The following is a 22,078-nucleotide window of genomic DNA, read 5'->3' as shown; positions in this document are numbered from 1 at the left end:
TCCTTTGCCACGATCCTTACTGTCTTGAGCCTTATCATCTTTGTTGTCTCTGTCATGGTTCTATATTTGTTATTTCAAAATAATAGTGTTTTCGCCATTTGGCAAGTGACATTGTGTTAAACATAGTAGTAAATGTAGTCTTCACTGCAAGGTCTTAAAAAGCAGTATCCTCCTGTGTCCTGGAGTATAGTTTACTATACTTCATACATGCATTTAGTTTCAAATTTGCCACTAGTTGGAATAGTTATCAATCACTTCTTTTCTGTCCTTGTCAAGCTTTTAACATCTCTTGAGACTTGCAGAATTTTTTCAGCATTTTTTCTCATTTCAGTGACGTTTTTGAAGTGTAGAATTATATTGAACTTTAAAAATAAAAAAATAATAAAAAAAATAAAAATGTCTCAGGACTCAGGAGGATATAGCAGTCTGACAGATCATAAAGTTACCCAGGATTTGGTGTATTCAAATATGAAGTGATGTGTACGTGTTGCAAAACCTTTTCGAGAAGTCAGGGCTCTCACTCACACGTTTCCTCTTTTGGGATGCGTTGCTAGATTATACTATAAAAAGGTAACGGTATCCCCGTAACATGCCATGAAGGCGCTTGGGGGGCATGGAGGTAGAGACCCATGCTTTCCATGACCTCGGCACTAGAATGAGGTGGTGTGGTCGGCACCATGCTCTGACCGCCTTTTACCCCCAGGAAAGACCCGGTACTCAATTTTATAGGAGGCTGAGTGAACCTCGGGGCCGTTCTGGAAGTTTGGTAACAAGAAAAAATCCTGTCATCACCTAGGATCGAACCCCGGACCTTCCAGTCCATAGCCAGCTGCTCTACCAACTGAGCTACCCGGCCGCCAATTATACTATAGCATACATAAAAAGTAATCAATCCATTCTTAATAGCTGACTTGTATAGTAAAGTCGTAGTGGCCATTTTCATTGACCTTCATTGAAGAGACCCCTAAGAAAGCTAGTAGTGTGTTTACCAGACCTTTCAATTATACCAATGGCTGCATTCAGCCGGGACAGTGCTGAGGTAGCACTGAAATAGCGACAGCACTGAACACCTTGCTGGCCGACAGCGCTGAAATAGCGGCCGCCATTTTTCGTAGCAAAATTTTTTTTGCTGTAACCCTGCTGCTAGCCGGTGAAAGTGGAGGGGGTAAGCAACGACCAATGGTATCATATATTCCGAAGTAGACGGAACAATAGCAGCGTGTTTCTTTGTAAACACAGCGGACATTTTGCAATGGTCGTTCAGCAACTCACAGCTGCTGTAACTCAGCAAAAATGATTAGCTGAATTAGCGCTGTCCCAGCTGAACGCAGCCAATGTGTTGGAGCTAGAGGTCCTGGCTACCTGTATCATTCAAGCTTATGAGAGAAGCTATCGTTTTCATCAGAAAAATAGCAACTTTAGAAAAGGATCCGTCCACCAGACTAGGATCTAGATCTTTTCCTGATGTGAATTTACCACCACAATCAAAGTGATGTGAAAACATCTAATGAAACAGCATCTCTTTATTTATGATGTTGAGCAAGATCTAACAAAGACAGGTCGATGAACACAACATGAAGAGTATGAAACAGCTTCTGCAGTTGTATCCTATGAAGGGCGAAATGAGCTATTCGTAGCTTTTTACCCTTTAGATCACCAGGAAAGCTATGAGCAATATGCTTGCTGTCCTGGTAGATCCGGAGTTACTACAATAAGGGCCGGATATAATCATCAAACTGATTATAACATTTCGATCCTGCATTCCAACTGGATACATTCCGAAATGTTGGAGGAATGGAGAAGTGATTTTATACTAGCTAAATCCTATTGATCAATTGGTCTATGTTTATATTCAAGACAATGGAAAAATTGGTTGATATATAAGAAGTGCACACAATATGCCTTCCTACCTGGTAAACCCACTGACTCTGTCCATCACCTTGTTTCAAGGACAGAAAGAGCAGCTAACCAGGGTCTCAGTGCTTTGAGGATTTTTCTGGATGTCAAAGAAGCAATTTATAATAGTAGGCCTACATCCTTCAACTCGTAACATCAAGTTATACACAGAAGAGATATCGACAAGTCGACAACTACTTAAATAGGTGGATAAGGGCCTTAAGGCTCACTCCCCTTGGCAGAATTGAATCGAACAGAATTTCTCTTTACAATGTATTTAAATAAACAATAGCAGAAAGCGGCATGTCAAATCGAATTCATTAGCTATAGTCCCGTCACTCTAATTTCCGGCAGCCAATCGCATTGCAAGTCGGCTACATTTAAATGTGTCTCTCTTGTGATTCGCTTATGAAGACGTTATTCATTTCTTAAGGCTCGATAAACACTTAATATAATTGCCCGCCATTTTGGCTCTTTCGTTGGCGTTCGCAGAAAGCACATGAAGATGTTATTTGCCACGCAATTATTTGCTGAATTACAGTGCATTTGATTTATTATCACAGAAGCTACGACATGATAATGTTTAACAGTGTGGCAAATAGATTCCTCATATGGTAGCTCAGCAACGAAAGAACAAAAATGGCGAATGATACTACCTACCTAGACTTTATAGAGCCTTCAATTCCTAAGACATAAGCAAAGAGGAGGAGTCACGCCAGGAATAACAGTGGTTTCCAAACTTCTGGGCGAGACATTTGTTTGTGACCCTTCATTACAATACCAGTAATTAACCCCATTTCTATCTATCTTTGTAGTGTATCCAGCTATTTGCTGATGACACGTGTTCCACTAAGTTTCACTATGAATTTCCTCCTCTTACAAATGATGGGTAAAAAGCACGATGCTAGTTGTATATTTTAGCAGCTGCATTCCAAAAATGAGGGGTATTCAGTATTAATATGCAATATGCAAACCTATTTTTCAAACAGAACACTTTTGAATACTACTTCGCGAGACCAAGATGTTAACATAACAGCTAGAAATAAAATCGACGAATTTATAAGGAAACTTGATTTCTTGTAGACATTACTGGACAAAAAGAAAATTTATTCATTCCAGTGTATTGAAGAAATAACAGAAAATTTAGCTACATATCATATGACACGACAAATTCTTAGTTTGTTTTTGCAGACATACAATTTAAGTGCGCACAATTTTGAACAGCAGCTTTTTGAATATTTTCTGAAAGAAACTCAAAACAATCATGACAGTGATAGACAGATACTGAATCCATTTTTAAACCGTTGCATTCAACTGGCTGGGGGGGAAAAAAAGGACTTATTGAGATATGGAAGGTTAAAAGTATACTTTTTTTTTTTTTTTTTTTTTCACAGAGCATAATTACTTTTAGATCAAAAGAATGTAAAAATACCTCGAGCTTGCAAAATAACTCCTACAGTTCTGATAGCATTTACAAACTGGTATTTATGCAAAATCAGTTTCCAGTCTATGTCATCAAAACAAAAGCGAGAAATCTCCTTCAAATTGTTACAATGTTACAATTGTGTGCATATTGAATACAGAGCGAAGATTTGAAAATCAGTTTCCAGTCTATGATTGTCATCAAAACAAAAGCGAGAAATCTCTTTCAAATTGAAAATGTTACAATTGTGTGCATATTGAATACAGAGCAAAGATTTGAGAAGCTATTTTCTCAAAAAACAGACATATTTATAGCATTCATTATTTTTTACTTTCGCTGTAATTAATTAAACTTTTTTTTTTTAAATTTTTATGTTCTATGTTGTTTGTATTTATGTTTCTAAATGCAACGTAAGTCCCACGCCGTGGCCTAAAGCATCCTGCCTAGGACTCGCATTATGGAATGCACGCTGGTTCGAGTCCTCATGGGGGAAGAAATTTTCTCATGAAATTTCGGCCAGTGTATGGGACCGGTGCCCACCCAGCATCGTGATGCACTTGGGGAGCTACGATAGGTAGCGAAATCCGGTTGCGAATACCAGCTATAACAGCTGGGGGGATCATCGTGCTAACCACACGATACCTCCATTCTGGTTGGATGATCGTCCACCTCTACTTCGGCATGTGGGCGTGAGGCCAGCAGCTGGCTGGTCGGTCTAGGCCCTTAATGGGCTGTAGCGCCACGGATTATTATAAATGCAACAATAGGCATTTTTTTGCTTTATTTTGTAAATCATTCTGCGACCCCCCCAGGGGGTCGCGACCCACTGAGTTAGAATATTTATTCCACTGCTGGAACAGAATTTGTTTCGGGTATGAACGTATGTTCTCGTGAAGCCTTTGTGGAAAAACAAATGAGCCATATGCATATTTTTTGGTAGTGTTATTTGTTTATTGAAAAATCGTTGCTAAAATAGTATGTATACAGAAAATTACAATTCATTAATATGAACGAAAAAAAAAAAAAATCTTGTTAAAAATTATCTGCTATTTTATGACAAAACACAAAAGTATTACCGTAATAATTATGCCTGTGATAAAGTTTGCAGCGACACAAGCAAACTAATGGAAACATCATGTAAAAATTATATTCCAAAAAAGCGTTATAGAACGATATTTTGTTTCTTCTTGTCAAATAAAGTGGATAATTCCCCATGTGTGTGTCTAGTTAAAATATCATGAACACAGCATTTCCTTTTCTGGTTTTGGATATGTATTTATTTTTTCGCCTCTTCACGTAACTGTTCTAAAGCTATTACGTAGTTCATTTTAAACTGCAACACACTTGCTTCTGTTCGGTTACATTCCAGTACATGTGAGGGACACCAGATGTATCATTCCGATTCGATTCTGCTAAGTGGGAGCGGCCTTTTCTCTCTTAGGGAGTAGTTAAAGCATGTCTAAATGACAGTTTAATGTTACCAGAGGGCTCCCAAAGGGGGAGGGGTATTTTAAGTCCCTTATTGAGGGGCCTTGTGATATTTATATTCAGGGCTATGCTGAGGTCTAGTCTGTTGAGCCTGGCACAGACTTGATAGGGATTAACTCTAGTCTAAACCCAAATAAAACCGAAATGGATTCATTCATGGAGAAAAGCAAACTAGGAAATACCACGAGTTTCTCTCTTTGGTAAGCATAAAGCCAGCTAGGGGTCATCTTAGGTGTCCAAGCGATTTGAAAAAAATCAAATGAACTATCTTACCAAAAGCTCTGCGGTGACTGAATGGTCAGACCACAGTATAGAGAACATACAGTAAAGACACCTAAGCCATTTCGTGGGAACAAATTCTGAGTGCACATGTCACGAAACCGGGTGTATTATCTGGAACCTCCACCAGATGGTTCTCCATCTACGACAGGCTGGCATAGTTTAATATTAACTGAGAACATTCATTACTCATCTTTTAACAATTTTAAAGACATGAGGCAAAGGAATGGCAATATAACCACAATAATAATTACTTCTGTATGCGATCATCATGAAAATATTCACTAATTGACGCTAACGTTCAAGTCACTGTTTGAGGCTTATGTTGGTAATACTGATCCAAGTACAACATAATACATCATGGCGTCCGTTGTGGTGAAGTGCCAACGTGAACGTCAACAATGGATATAAGTATTTTGACTTCCTAGCGACATAATATTAATGATAGATAATATATATACAACATTATTCGTATTAGTGACCAATAAAATAAATAAATATTTAACTAATATTTTGATAGTGGTTTGATACTAGCGACATAGTTGGAATCATTGAGAACTAGACCTTACTGAGCTTGAATTTAGTACCAACAACATCAAAGGTGCCGACAAGAGTTGTCCCTACTGATTCTTCTTATACTGTGGTCAGGCCTTCAGACTGTGACACAGGTGGCCTGGGTTTGATTCCTGGTCAGGTTTGGGATTTTTTCATTCAAAAAATCCATATTGTGGCAGATAAGATCGCAGTTGGGGTTTTTCGCGGGGTTCTCCCGTTTTTCCCCAAATTAGGCATTTACATCATTCAGTCACCATTCCTCCATTTCATTATCATTCTGTAGTGTTCCCCGAACGCTGACTGGTGGCGCATGGAGGGGGTTGGCCTAGGGACGAGTGAGGTTGCCTGCTCGAAACCTGGACCAGAGAACCTTAGTGTGGTCGGCCGGTATGTGTTTGGGAACGCGTTACCAGAGGGCTAGAGCAATGGATTTGAACAAGATCGCAGTGCAGGGCCATAGTGCTCAATTCAATTCAAATTTTACCATAAAGGCTACTCCTGCTTTCTGGGCTTATAGACGAGCCTTTGAAAGCACTTGGGGCTACAACCTGCTGTTTTAACACCACATGATAGTGTAAGCAGCAGTTGTATGGTGGCCCAGACCTTGATTTGTCAGGCAAGGACCTTACTATACTGTTTTTGCTGTAAGAAAAATCCTGATGTAAACACAAGCACGTTGCTGTCATACCCGTGATTAGCTCCCAGTCAAACCACTCATACGATGCAGAAAAAAATAGTTCGTATTTGGAAACCATAATCTTGTATTATTTGAATATAAACATTTGAATTCTAGTTGTTAAATACAATGAAACATATAACTTCACTCATATGTAAAACGCTATGTAAAAGAAAAGCTACTTTTATATTTTGTTATGTACTATGAACGCGGATGAATACCAACAGTAATACCGAGGTAGTCTGTTCTTGTAACAAGCTGGCGTCACTTGAGCTCGTAGTTGTTCACGTAAGCACATGGTACTGAAGCATGGTTTCTGTATCCTCGGTGTGTATGGTTATTAAACATAAAAGTGGAAACCCTCTCAAAAGCGGAGAAAAACAAATAGTCTTAAATGTGTATAATAAGTTAAGTGAGTTTTAATCACAGTAATTATAAAGTAAATGTTTCCTAAGCAAACAATTGCATTGTAGTGAGGTTGGGCCTACTTGACGAGTAACGGGAAATAATGTTGTTTTCTAATGCCAGGCGTTTGACAATAAAGTCAGTTAACCTCTTGCACTCCAATACTTTTCAAAGATATTATCATGGTCAGCCACTGAAGCACAGATTTTGAGGTGTTCCGAATCCATTTCTTGGTTTGAGTTGCACAATGGGCAGTTAGGGGACTGATATATTCCAATTCTATGCAGGTGTTTGGCCAAACAATCATGGCCTGTTGCCAATCTAAATACAGCTACAGACGATTTTTGTGGTAAATCGGGAATTAACTGTGGATTTTGATGCAGAGAGTTCCATTTTTTCCCCTTGACATTGTGTTATCAAATTTTGTTTGTTGAAGTCTAAGTATGTAGATTTAATAAATCTTTTCACAGAGTAATATGTAGATTTAGTAACAGGTCTGTAAGTAGCAGTGCTGCCCTTCCTGTTTAATATGAAACAATGTACAACAGTAGGCGGGAACACGTACTGAGAATCTATGGCGCCAAACAGCGGCCAATGAAGCCTCACTTCAGTCACGTGCTATTGTTTATATTAGGATTTTTCTTACAGCGAAAAGATTATAGACTGCATGTCTAGGCATTACAGGAGCCATGGTGACAACACCGACAAGAGCCCTTCCCAGCTGTGTTTGCCTCCTCTAGATATGACAATCCAAAACGCAGCTATGTTGTCTCCATGGCCTTGGCCAAAGGATAGAGGGAGTCTTTGTCACGCATATGTTTAGAAAATGGCAACAGACATTATACAATGAATATGAGTAAATCTTTTTAGTTAAAGTAGTTAAAGGTTTTTTGGAAGTTATTTTGCTATTTTTGGGTGAAATCTTAATATTTATTATGACTTTATTTCATTTGAGGCTATGAAATCTTTTATTTTAAACTATTAATTCAGTATTGAAATGAGACAGGACAGTATGAATCTTCCTGCTCAATATTCAACCCTCCTGTTTGCATTATTCTGCTAGGGAGCAATGGGAGGGAGATTATATTGACCAGTTCCCAGCCAGAAGTCTGGTATGGATCAGTAATGATTCCAAAATAGCAGTACTGGTGTGGGAATCTATGGTATATGGCCAAGGGCTACAATTCCTATCCCTCTCTGTCAGTGTACTATGGTTTTCCAAGTTGAAGTGTTTGCTATTCTAGCTTGCATGCAGGAAAATCTGAACAGATCTTGCAAAGACAGGAATATCTACATTTGTGCGAGATCGTGTGTATTTGCTTGGTTTCCGCACAAAACCAATCTGCGGAAAGTCTAAAATTCCACATTCAGTATTCCCAGTCTAACACACACAACAATTTCCCTCTTCTTACCGCTTAAGTGACATATTGGTTTTACTGCTTTAGGCTTTTAACATATTTTTAGAGACGTTCAACATAGTAATAATTATAAATTGGAAACTTACCACTGCAATTTCACCTAAATTGCACTGTTAATTATTGTTTTTAAATATTTGCAAAAATTAAGTAAACTCTACAACTCCACTAAAGTTACTGCATTCATGATGCATGTAACATTAAGGAAGCCGTGAAAAAGCAACAAGATTCCATAGACTGGGGGAAAAAAAAAGACAGACGTATATCACGGCCTGCTGGAGTACAGTAAACACAGAAAACATTTTAAAGCAACAATGTTGAAGATAGATATTTTTGTTTTGCAAATTTGCCGTCATTGAACAGAAACCAAGATGGAGATTTCATTGCAACTAATTAGAAATTCCTCTTTCAGGTATGTAATAAACGATCTTCGCACAAAATAATGTACGATACACGAGCAGTATGTTTTCTTTCAATTCTCGGAAATTAAAAAAGCTCAACTATGTTTCGCTTTTTCAAACTTTTCCTCGACCATGAAAACTTCAACATACCGCTCTTGTAACGCATATTACTATTATTCTGATAGCTGGGCTGCTCTGAGTGCATGAAGTAAATACTGACTACACTCAAAAGCTTGTTGAAGAATGCAGGATCACTCTGGAAAATCTAACCAGAAATAATAGAGTAAGCTCATTTGGGTCCCAAGACATGGTGATTTACCGACCAAGCAGTGCTGTGGTCCAGAACCATGTCGGAATATCGAAATGTATAATCAAACAAACTAGGAGTCTGGAGATCTACATCAGTCATGAAATAGCCAAAACCTGACTTCACTAAACAAGACCTAACCTTAGTAAGGACTTCTAACGACACATTTCCCTCTGAATAAACACCTACATGTATTGGACCTCACAGAGGACCCAACTTGTAAGAAATGTGGGACAGATGTTGAGTTAGATGGCGTCAGGGATGCTTAAAATTGTGTTCGTGTGAAAATTTCGAGACAGACATTTGGCAGTATAATACTTCTCTACTCTTTGTGTAATGGAAAAGTAAAAACCATTTACTTTTAAGTAATTGTCAAGTGTATCATGTGTTTTTAATATTTCAAACAAAGACACTTGCCTTGTTGCTGTAATTTGTGAAGACCTCCATTCCAAATCCAGTCCAGCCGACACCAGCTTCACGTCACTTTCCTCCCAGGCATGATCAATGACATGTTCAGTTTCTCCTGGCTGCAAAAATAAACATTTTCTATCACACCAGGGTCAAAACAATGTACTGTTACAGCAACACACTAACAAAACAAGAAGAACGGAGGGAAAACAAGGAAAACAAGGGGAAGACAATGAGACATTACTTACTTACTGGCTTTTAAGGAACCCGGAGGTTCATTGCTCCCCTCACATAAGCCCGCCATTGGTCCCTATCCTGAGCAAGATTAATCCAGTCTCTACCATCATATCCCACCTCCCTCAAATACATTTTAATATTATCTTCCCATCTACGTCTCGGCCTCCCCAAAGGTCTTTTTCCCTCCGGCCTCCCAACTAACACTCTATATGCATTTCTGGATTCGCCCATACGTGCTACATGCCCTGCCCATCTCAAACGTCTGGATTTAATGTTCCTAATTATGTCAGGTGAAGAATACAATGCATGCAGTTCTGTGTTGTGTAACTTTCTCCATTCTCCTGTAATTTCATCCCACTTAGCCCCAAATATTTTCCTAAGAACCTTATTCTCAAACACCCTTAACCTATGTTCCTCTCTCAAAGTGAGAGTCCAAGATTCACAACCATAAAGAACAACTGGTAATATATCTGTTTTATAAATTCTAACTTTCAGATTTTTTGACAGCAGACTGGATGATAAAAGTTTCTCAACCGAATAATAACAGGCATTTCCTATATTTATTCTGCGTTTAATTTCCTCCAGAGTATCATTTATATTTGTTACTATTGCTCCCAAGTATTTGAATTTTTCCATCTCTTCAAAAGATAAATTTCCAATTTTTATATTTCCATTTCGTACAATATTCTGGTCACGAGACATAATCATATACTTTGTCTTTTCGGGATTTACTTCCAACCCTATGTCTTTACTTGCTTCAAGTATAATTCCCGTGTTTTCCCTAATCGTTTGTGCATTTTCTCCTAACAAATTCACGTCATCCGCATAGACAAACGAGACCAAAGGCATGAAAAGAAGAATAGGGTGAAAACATGGGGAATACAGAGAGAGAAGAATGAAATTAGAACAATTCAGATATGTATCACTTGAAATAAGTTTTTCTTGTCTGTGATCACCAAATATTTCATTGAAATTAAATTGAAGAATTTAAAAATAATATTTTTAATTTAGTTCCTTTAACGTAAAATAAGCATATCATATTTTCGCGTTTTCCTTTAAATTTTTCCTCAAAATTTTGTTTTTATAACGTGACATAAGCATCATCACTGTTTACGTTCTCTAGAATATTCCATTGAAGTAGGAGAGTAAATTATTATGGAACAGGGCTCTGATCTGATTACCTAATGTGTGTGAAGACCAATGACGTGGGTTAACTCCCTGTAAGCCCAAGTGACCAGTGGAGTACCTGGCACGAGGCCGAACTCTCCAGGTACACCCCTAGTGTGAATAAGATGTGTTCGCCTTCCATTCCCAAACAATGACTGCTCAACTTATTCCTTTAAAAAGCACATGTCAATAGACACTGTTAAATCAAGGTAACATCAGTAATACTAGAAATCAATTTTTTTCTCCTTCTCGCGAGAATTCAGTACTCATCAGTATGAAGCATTAAACTGGTGTGGCAATAAACAATAAAAATTTGAAGACCTGTGAAGCATTAAGATCAGAAGAAACTACAGTTCAAAAGTATTGGAAAGCACGACTGCTAATGGCTTCATTGCCAGATGCAAGGCACTACACAACAAAAACAACAATAAAAATTATGGGCAACTGCTCCATAAAGGCATTTAGTATGATCACTGATCCGAATTTTAGCCAGCCTCACTACCAGATGAATATAAGAACCACTTTAATGCATGCAGACCCAATGCAGCTGCATCTCCTGTGCATTGGCTGCAAGAGAAATGCCGAGTCGAAGTCGCTATTGATTAGAAATATTATCGTGTTACGAGGACTTTGCTTAGGAAACAATATAAATACACAAAAGAGATTGCATTCAATTTTCAATTCTGTATCTGCATTTATAATAAAATTATATATATAAATTTTTTTACTTGGTTATTTGACGATGCTGTATCAACTACGAGGTTATTTAGCATCGATGTGATTGGTGATAGCGAGATGAGGCCGAGGATTCGCCATAGATTACCTGACATTTGCCTTATGGTTGGCAAAAACCTAGGAAAAAACCCGTAGGTAATCAGCCAAAGCGGGAATCGAACCTGTGCCCAAATGCAACTCCGGATCGGCAGGCAAATGCCTTAGCCGACTGAGCTACGCCGGTGGCTTTTTATATTTATAATAAAATTGATATTTTTTTTGTTAATAAAATATGAAACGTAATTGGCCATATACTGCATATTGATTGTAACAATGATAGCATCCATGAATAATAAGGAAGGCTGTGGAATGCCATATAAACTGCAGTTTCACTATTTTCGTGTAGTATTCTTATTAATGTTGTAAAATAAAAGTATATGAATAATATAAAATCAATCATTAAATAATAACGTGAACATGTTATAAAAGCCGTATTTACACGTTTTTTTTTTTTTAAACTAATCTCAGGAAAATAGCTTTCCACCTCGCCATGTTTGCTAAAGTCATTGGAAAGTGATATAATTTCGTATCGGTATTTCTTTTGCAGCCCAGTATACATGTCTATGCATGTTTGCAGACAGCCTCAGGCTGTGACAAGCAGTTTGCAAATGTAACTAACCGGTCATAGTCGTAACTGTTGTTTGCTAATGCTCTGGATTTTAGATTTCTCCCATTTTCCATCTAGCGTCCCAATAGGGTTGGTGTATCTTCTTGGTTTTTAGATACTGCTTGACACTGTAGTACATCTTAGAATGTAGGCTTTCATAGCTGGAGTTGATAGGATGGGTATTTTCCAGACTAGAGGGCCGTGGTCTGTCGGTGTGATAACCAAACGTTTCATCTATCGGAGTAGTGGATGAAACATTTGGTTATAACACTGACAGACCACAGCCCTCTAGCCCGCAAAATACCCATCCTACTGTAGTAGATGTTCTCTCTTCATTATAGTATCTGTCTGTTTGTAGCTGGTGAGGTGCAAATGTTCAATCTGAGAAGATGTGCACTCAAGCAATCATGGCCAATAGTTAATCAAGAAGATTCTACAGTTTTTTCTTTGTAAAAAATCAGGAATCAAATTTTTTGTTTCAAAAATGGTTTCCCATCTTTTCTGCAGCACCACTGTTTTTAAATTCTTGGTTTTGTTTTACTTGCACGTGTGCAAGAATGATCATGTAGTTGGTTCTTAATAACTGTTTAATTTGGGTGTCCTCCTCTGCTAAAATATCAGCCTTTTCATTTCCTTCAGTACCAATATGGCATAGTATCCACTGAAAATTTGTTTTCCAGATGTTGTTGTAGATTAAAAAAATGATGTGTCATTATAGCTTGTAATAATCGTAACTAGAGGTGTGAAATTACAGCATTAAATTTTAAAATGTTTTTAAAAATAACATTTTATGTATATGTGAGGGGCAAATGAAAATAAGATATATAATTTGGTAATGGACATATGCCTACCACATCTACGTTATGTTTAAGTAAATGACTATAGTTTCAATTATGTTACCAAAAAGGAAAAGGGAAGACAAACAAGAACCTTCTTTTTAGCAAAGGATACAATTTGGTATCTTTCTTTCCCTCCACTGAAGCCACACATTAAAATGCTACTGTCACACATTTTATGCATTTGATCGCACGCACACAGTTATATGCGAGGATGTCCCATTTTGCTATAAAAGTGTAACACTGAATAAACATTCGTGCTTAAATTCAGTGTTAACTAGCAATTATTACAATTTAATTCAAAAACAACAATCGAAATATTACAAACAGTTGGTGCCATGATATCTGTATCCATGTCAGAGAGTATCAGTTACAATCTCTGGACCACATGCTCTAGCAGATTGGTGGGGGGGGGGGGGAGGAAACTAAGTTGCTGGCCGTGTTCTGAGGAACAAAACAAAATCAGAAAAATTTATTCAAACAAATTAAAAAAAAAAAAAAAAGATCCCGCATTCTTTGGAAATGCCAGTATTTCACAGAAAAACAATTTTGCATGGTAATATCTATTTAATTAATTTATTGGTCTGACCCAATATGTTGGGTTTGCCCTGCGACACAGAATAACTCACAATAAAATTTAAAATGAAAAATTATGTTAACAGGTTTCAAACAAAAGTGAATAAGACATAAGAAAAAAAAATAGAACCAAATATAATTTAAATTGAATGTATACCATAAAGATGCTGACGAAATATCGCTACAGAAAATTTTATAATGGTGGTGACGATGGCATCTTGAAGATCTCTCGTCAGCTTGTATTTTTCCCTCCACTTTACAAAGGCTTTCGGAATGGTGCCTCTCGCTCCGAAGAAGAGACCGGTAACTGTGATTTTTTCTATGTTGTATTTCGCTGATAGGTACTGAATCGTGGGCTCGTAGATTTTCTTTTTCTCTTCGTTCACTTCAGATGGTTGAGTGGCTGAGATTAATTAGGAATAATAATGAAACTGGCTTCAAAGGGTTGCAATTATAATGAAATTTAAAAGAAAGTATAAGAAAAAAAAAAACAGCAAAAGTTCCCTTAATTTTATATTGTTTATCGCAATTGTGATATTTTCAGGCCTGTGTGTCAATCAATTTGTACTCCTTGCTGGGTAATGTAACACGTTCACTTAAGCACATTAAAATTCTTTCTGCCAGTGCAACAATATGGATATGCCCCATTTGGGTGTGACAGTTTCAAAATTATAAAATCTTGACCTAAATGTCACCGAATTTAACTTCAGTCAGTCAAATAGTTACTGATCAATGGAATGCACTGTTGCCACACTTTCTGAAAATTCAAGAGAAAATTTTGAGATTCAGTGATTGCATCAGCTGGAAGCAGCAGTAACAGTAGTTGTGCAACACGTCTACCAACATTCCACAGCATTTAGTGCCTACTTGCAAATCTTATCGTGTTCAAATAAATCCCACATAGTTTATCAACTTTTTGTCACATGGACCGTGGTTAAAAAAGACAAAACTAGATTTCATCAGTGAAATAAAGTTTATAAAAAGTATAAAGAAGAAAACAAGAAGGGATCAAATCAGAAATTAAGTTGTTAGACATTATGAGTTAAAGAAAAATGGTTCAGACATCTGAAGAGGATGGATAAAGGTAGAATGCCCAGAAGAGTAACGGAAAGGCACAATAAGCTCAGGAAGGCCCAAGACCGGACGGTTGGACAAGTGAAAATGGACTTAAAACAAACTGGTTATAGCTGGAAGAGAATCGGTGATGAATTATGGCAAGATGGAACTTTATGGAGAAGGATATTCCATAACTAGGGACATCATAGAATGATGAAAAACTACAAACTGCTGTAATAAAAAAAAAAGTCGCTATTTAAACATGTAAATCAATTTACAAAATAGGTGATAAAACACCCATTCTCCTTCAGGCTTCCCCAGTATTATTAAAACTGGTTACACACTAGATGAAGGAAAGTGCAACGTAAATATAAAAAACATTAGGCCTATGTTCAGTTCTACACTATGATAGGCCACTTGGCTGTCAAATTATCAAAATTCATTTTTCAGAGTTGAGCAGTCATATGATAAAACATGAAAGACAAACTTATTAATTTCGTGCTTATTTTGGACAGTTCATTATTGAAAATAAAACAATGGAATTTCGAGAGCAATGAATATACAATTGAGTGATATTCGTAAAAAAAAAAAAAAAAAAAAAAAAAAAAAAAAAAAAAAAAAAAATCGCGTTTAACACAGAAAATTGCTACATTCGCAAAAAAAAAAAAAAAATGGGGGGGGGGAATTCGTGACAAATCGCGATCGTAAAATGTGTCGAAAAAATGAGCCTCATTTATACCTACACAAATTTTAACTCTGTGACTCAATTAGAAGAAATTTGTGAAAAAAATCATTCGTGAAAAACAGGTGTCCCTATCCATTACTAATTGGAAACGTTTAATTTATTATTTATTTATATTTTATTTTATTGGGTTATTTTACGACGCTGTATCAACATCTAGGTTATTTAGCGTCTGAATGAAATGAAGGTGATAATGCCAGTGAAATGAGTCCGGGGTCCAGCACCGAAAGTTACCCAGCATTTGCTCGTATTGGGTTGAGGGAAAATCCCGGAAAAAACCTCAACCAGGTAACTCGCCCCAACTGGAATTCGAACCTGGGCCACGTGGTTTCGCGGCCAGACGCGCTGACCGTTACTCCACAGGTGTGGACGGAAACGTTTAAATGTTGATTAATATAAATGTATGAAGACCTCAAGTCACACCTGTGCATCCTAGATAGTGTGGGCTCTATCAGAAGCATCCCCACGTGGTCCAGGCACAGCACCATCTATGTGCTGGTCACCAACACTGCAGGCTGCTGCACCACGGCGCCCAGGGTCAGATGTGCTGCACACACAGGTGCCGTCACGTCAGAAGTCGCTTCCTAGCAGAGCATTCCACACCAGGCCATGGAAATGCGAAGGACTGGTCCTCAGCGCTGTACTTGTGTCCTTGTACAGCAAGCCTGCACCTGCACCAAGTCCGTGGATGCTGGAGTCGCCCTTCTTGTCCTGTGGAGGTTCAGACAGCAATGAATACAGATAGCATGTTTCCCATAAAGCCACAGGTTTTCAAGTTATTATACCTCATGTAGTAAGTAGGTACGTTCATGATCTAAAATATCGAGAAATCAATACTTACCTACCTACGCATTCCGGAAAAACTTTCTCCATGGAATATTGCAGAATTTTCAACCAGGCAGGGTACAGAATCCAGGGTACCTTGAAGAAATAAGATTGAAAGCAGTACAGATTAATATTTGCTCAGGAAAATGCTTAAAATGATGAGAAAACCACAAAAATGACCTCCTTAGAAGAACCGGCATATACACATACCTACACATTTCGGAAAAAAGTTTCCACATGAACTGCAGAATTCTGATGAACACTGAAATGTGCATGGAATAAGTATCTCGTGTGATCTGTGGCTATCTTATTCTGCGCCCGCGTACTGCGAGATAGATTTGGTTCTTCTTTTGCAGCTTTCGATAGCAGAATTTTCAACCAGACAGGGTAGAGAACCAAGGGTATCTGGAAGAAAGTCATACACAGGAATAAGAACAAAATCAGCAAACTAATATTTGCCCAGTAGTGTACTGGTATTGTAAACATGGGAATAGACTTTTGGGCAAGGTGGTGTTCTCCGATATTGAAAATTTGGTTAAACTATCACTGAGTTAGTTCCTCGTACTCCGCTCCATACTTTCATCTGTCTCCTCTGTAATACCAACGTAACTTTGGTGACATTACGAAAGTTTCAAGCTAGTGTATATTCACGCTATGGCTTGCATAAACGAATCTTTGACAGGTTAGGTTAGTTTAGGCTTTTATTATGCCTTGCATATATGATGGAGAAATCATTGCAATAAGTGAAAGTCTCAGGAATCTTCTATGCCACATCAATAAATTTAAAAATGCAGTTATATTGTCAGACTCCAAAGCAGCTATTCTATCAATAGTCTCTAAACACACACCTTCATCTCAAACAGCAGAAATAACTAAAATGCTCTCTCAATTAATATCACTCAATAAAAGAATTGTATTCCAATGGATACCATCCCACTGTGGAATCCTGGGAAATGAGAATGCGGATGCTTTAGCAAAGAAGGGCAGCATTGCTACTTACAGACCTGTTACTAAATCTACGTATTACTCTGTGAAACGATTTATTAAATTTACATACTTAGACTTCAACAAACAAAATTTGATAACTCAATCCCAAGGGAAAAAATGGAACTCTCTGCATCAAAATCCACAGTTAATTCCCGACTTACCACGAAAATCGTCTGTAGCTGCATTTAGATTGGCAACAGGCCATGATTGTTTGGCCAAACACCTGCATAGAATTGGAATATATCAGTCCCCTAACTGCCCATTGTGCAACTCAAACCAAGAAATGGATTCAGAACACCTCAAAATCTGTGCTTCAGTGGCTGGCCATGATAATATCTTCGAAAAATATTGGAGTGCAAGGGGTCAAATGACTTTATTGTCAAACGCCTGGCATTAGAAAACAACAATTCAGTAATATTTGTAAAAAAAAAATCGCGTTTAACACAGAAAATTGCTACATTCAAAAAAAGGGGGAGGGGGCAAAATTCGTGACAAATCGCGATCGTGAAACGTGTCCAAAGGACGAGCCTCATTTATACCTACACAAATTTTAACTCTGCAACTCATTTAGAAGAAATTTGTGAAAAAAATCATTCGTGAAAAACAGTACTAATTGGAAACGTTTAATGATGATGAATAATATAAATGTATGAAGACCTCAAGTCTCACCTGTGCATCCTAGACAGTGTGGGCTCTACCAGAAGCATCCCCACGTGGTCCAGGCACAGCACATCTACGTGCTGGTCACCAACACTGCAGGCTGCTGCACCACGGCGCCCGGGTCAGATGTGCTGCACACACAGGTGCCGTCACGTCAGAAGTCGCTTCCTAGCAGAGCATTCCACACCAGGCCATGGAAACGAGAAGGACTGGTCCTCAGCGCTATACTTGTGTCCTTGTACAGCAAGCCTGCACCTGCACCAAGCCCGTGGATGTTGGAGTCGCCCTTCTTGTCCTGTGGAGGTTCAGACAGTAATGAATACAGATAGCATGTTTCCCGTAAAGCACAGGTTTTCAAATTATTATACCTCATGTAGTATGTAGGTACGGTCATGATCTAAAATATCGAGAAATCAATACTTACCTACCTACGCATTCCAGAAAAACTTTGTCCATGGAAGATTGCAGAATTTTCAACCAGGCAGGGTACAGAATCCAGGGTACCTTGAAGAAATAAGAACGAAAGCAGTACAGATTAATATTTGCTCAGGAAAATACTTAAAATGATCAGAAAACCACAAAAATGACCTCCGAAAAAGAAAGAATCGAAAAACAGAGAATTGGGAGGACAAATTTAAAAGGTACGCAAAACGTGTCCTTGCAAGGGGTTCGGGGCTGCAAGAAACTAAATATGTAAGCTCCAAGCCTGTTGGCCACTAGTCTCACTCCGGGTTACGCTACTCCAATGAAGGAGCTCTAGAAAATTTTGAAGGGGAGAAACAAATGACCTCCTTAGAAGAACCGGCATATATACATACCTACACATTTCGGAAAAAAGTTTCCCCATGAACTGCAGAATTTTGATGAACACTGAAATGTGCATGGAATAAGTATCTCGTGTGATCTGTGGCCATCTTATTCTGTGCCCGCGTACTGCGAGATAATTTGGTTCTTCTTTTGCAGCTTTCGATAGCAGAATTTTCAACCAGACAGGGTAGAGAACCAAGGGTATCTGGAAGAAAGTCATACACAGTAATAAGAACAAAATCAGCAAACTAATATTTGCCCAGTAGTGTACTGGTATTGTAAACATGGGAATAGACTTTTGGGCAAGGTGGTGTTCTCTGATGTTGAAAATTTGGTTAAACTATCACTGAGTTTGTTCCTCGTACTCCGCTCCATACTTTCAGCCGTCGGCTCTGTAATACCAACGTAACTTTGGTGACATTACGAAAGTTTCACGCTATGGCTTGCATAAACGAATCTTTGACAGGTTAGGTTAGTTTAGGCTTTTATTATGCCTCGCATATATGATGGAGAAATCATTGCAATAAGTGAAAGTCTCAGGAATCTTCTATGCCACATCAATAAATTTAAAAATGCAGTTATATTGTCAGACTCCAAAGCAGCTATTCTATCAATAGTCTCTAAACACACACCTTCATCTCAAACAGCAGAAATAACTAAAATGCTCTCTCAATTAATATCACTCAATAAAAGAATTGTATTCCAATGGATACCATCCCAATGTGGAATTCTGGGAAACGAGAATGCGGATGCTTTAGCAAAGAAGGGCAGCACTGCTACTTACAGACCTGTTACTAAATCTACGTATTACTCTGTGAAGAGATTTATTAAATCTACATACTTAGACTTCAACAAACAAAATTTGATAACACAATCTCAAGGGAAAAAATGGAACTCTCTGCACCATAATCCACAGTTAATTCCCGACTTACCACGAAAATCGTCTGTAGCTGCATTTAGATTGGCAACAGGCCATGACTGTTTGGCCAAACACCTGCATAGAATTGGAATATATCAGTCCCCTAACTGCCCATTGTGCAACTCAAACCAAAAAATGGATTCGGAACACCTCAAAATCTGTGCTTCAGTGGCTGGCCATGATAATATCTTTGAAAAATATTGGAGTGCAAGAGGTCAAATAACTTTATCGTCAAGCGCCTGGCATTAGAAAACAACAACATATATGATGAACAAAGACCGGTGATTTTTTGTTTTCTTATGTTGTCAGTAATGAAGTAGAGTAATGGCGGACTTTCCCTTCCGAAATCAGAACAAACTCAGCACTAGTTTCTCCAAAAAAAATTTAATTAAAACATAGGCCTACATACAGTACCGGTACCTACATATTTGGTAAGTTAATGTATTTGCCCTGAACCACTATTGCTGGAAGATGGCCAGGCCGATGCTTACTACATAATTACCGCATTGCTTATTAAATCAAATAAAAAATATATGTTACCTGAATTTTAAATTAAATGTTGGAAGTGACGTCCATTTTCATCCAAACATAACTGACATCTACGAATAAAATTTTGAAACACTCGCTGCAATTCAGAATCATTAATTTCGTTTATAACTTCTCTAATTGCCTTTTCTAAATCTTCGACAGTGCGCGGATTGTTCCTGTAGACTTTCTGTTTTAAGTTATTCCACAAATAAAAATCACACATATTCAAATCGGGAGAACGAGGTGGCCATATTCCCTGGCTGATTACTCTATCACCAAATACATTTTGAATAGCCTGCATGGAATGGTTTGATTTGAGAGCTATTGTACTATCCTGATGGAAATAGGCATTTTGTCTCTCTTCTTCTGTCAACATTTCAAAAAACGGTTCCAAGATGATGTTCACATATTGTTGGGAGCTTACAGAGTCGTAAAAAAATATCGGCCCAATTATTCTGCGCGCACTAATCCCACACCACACACCCACTCTTTTGTCATTAAGAGGAACATTATGGACCAAATGAGGATTTTCGGTATCCCAATGTCGTGTACTCTGTGAATTCACATATCTACTCAAATGGAACCAAGCTTCGTCGCTCACTATGAGAAGAGAGGGGTTGATAGTTGCGTCCCGTACAGATTGCAAAAACCAGCGACAGAATTTAACACGCGCAGTACGATCCGTGTCGTTTAACCTGTGAACTACCGACACTTTATGCGGATTGAAATTAAGCATTTTGAGTCCTCGTAAAACAGACCGCTGCGACATACCGCATTCCTGGGCCAACCGTCTTGAAGATAACCCCGGATTTCGCATCATTATTTTTCGCATATCTTCGAGGTTTTCTTCTGTGAGGGCTCTCTTTGCGTAATGTCTCTTCTTATTTAAAACTGATCCAGTTTCACGCCACTTCCTAAACAAGTCAAGGACATACTGCTTCGAAGGTTGGGCAGCTTCTGGAAAACGTAGCCGAAATTTGCGTAAACATTCCACGTAAGACTTTCCCGCTGAGAGATATGTCTCCACAATGAATATTCGTTGTTCAGTAGTGTAACTAACCATGATTATTTCTTACGACTACGACCTGAACTTATTTTGAGAACGCCAACTAAACTGACCACTGATTCCCTAATCTGAATCGAATTATGCAGACCGGCATCACTATGCCTCCTTGTGAATTAATTTCCGGGGTGAGTTAATAAGCGAGAACATAGCAAGGTCAAGTCTTGTTTGCCTCGATCTTAGCCTACCCATTGCCAATACTACGAAATCCAATATGGCGGTAATGGCAGACTTGGACAAAATGTCACTTTAGATGTATGATGGCCGACCATTATTTTATTTTTATTACATTTACCTATACAGAAAAACACAAACTTAGGCATGCCCAAACTTATATTGCAATTTCTATCCCTAGACGTCATATCAAGCAATTTATAATTCCTGACATCCTACTATTGGTAGGCTATACTGAATTATAAAAACTAGTTACCTAGCTGTGAAACCATGCTTTAAAAACAAAGATACACCACTAAGTTTGTAACTGGAAATAAAATGCAACGTATTGCAAATAAATGTTACGTTCCAGCCAGAGAAAGGAAAACCAATCTGTACAGAACGACCTATTCGCACATACCTTCATATAGCATAATATGCAGTTCATGCGGCTCGTTCTTATTTATTTTTCTATAGTTTTTTACTTGTTCTTTTCTTAAATAAAATCACTGGTATTTAATAAATGAAATAAAATATATTAATACAATTTTAAGTACTTCATCTTTAGACATACCTCCTCACCATGTGGCGAACATCCTGATACCCGACGGAAAAGGAAGTGATGGGATGTTTCATGAACGAATCGACGCAAATAATCGATTCTCGCTCTCGAGCGGCTTTCCGCTCGCTTCAAACGAGAGAGCGACCTGAGCGAGTCGTCCACACTGCCCTCTCTGAGAAGGCAAGGCAACTAACTGATTCGCTCTCCGCTCTGACACGAGGAGCGAAGTTTATTTTAATGTGGTTTAAGCCTTACCTAATGTATATCAGAACTTCTGTACTCCTTATTACTAAAATAGATTGTGCCTTCCATCTGTTCAATTGCAC

The 22,078-nt window shown here is 38.1% G+C and overlaps 1 long non-coding RNA gene across 3 annotated transcripts in view; it reads right to left on the bottom strand.

Annotated features, from left to right (window-relative positions):
- Positions 1-21,824, bottom strand: part of LOC138712409 (uncharacterized) — a 30,519-nt gene extending 8,695 nt beyond the window's left edge. The window contains exons 1-8 of one of the 3 annotated variants that reach the window (XR_011335706.1): positions 21,765-21,824; positions 18,539-18,732; positions 18,145-18,224; positions 17,730-18,015; positions 16,284-16,478; positions 16,090-16,169; positions 15,672-15,959; positions 9,263-9,372 (exon numbers count right to left, since the gene is read on the bottom strand). This is a non-coding gene — a long non-coding RNA (uncharacterized lncRNA). Of the gene's footprint in view, positions 1-9,262; positions 9,373-15,671; positions 15,960-16,089; positions 16,170-16,283; positions 16,479-17,729; positions 18,016-18,144; positions 18,225-18,538; positions 18,733-19,986; positions 21,224-21,764 lie in introns of those variants that run through there. The other 2 variants (XR_011335707.1, XR_011335708.1) reach the window with 2 other exon arrangements.
- Between the last annotated feature and the right edge of the window lie 254 nt (positions 21,825-22,078).

This window comes from Periplaneta americana, chromosome 2 (assembly GCF_040183065.1).
Source record: "Periplaneta americana isolate PAMFEO1 chromosome 2, P.americana_PAMFEO1_priV1, whole genome shotgun sequence".
Lineage (NCBI taxonomy): Eukaryota > Metazoa > Arthropoda > Insecta > Blattodea > Blattidae > Periplaneta > Periplaneta americana.
The sequence above is the reverse complement of the archived record's forward strand: the minus strand, read 5'-3'. Positions and strand labels throughout refer to the sequence as shown.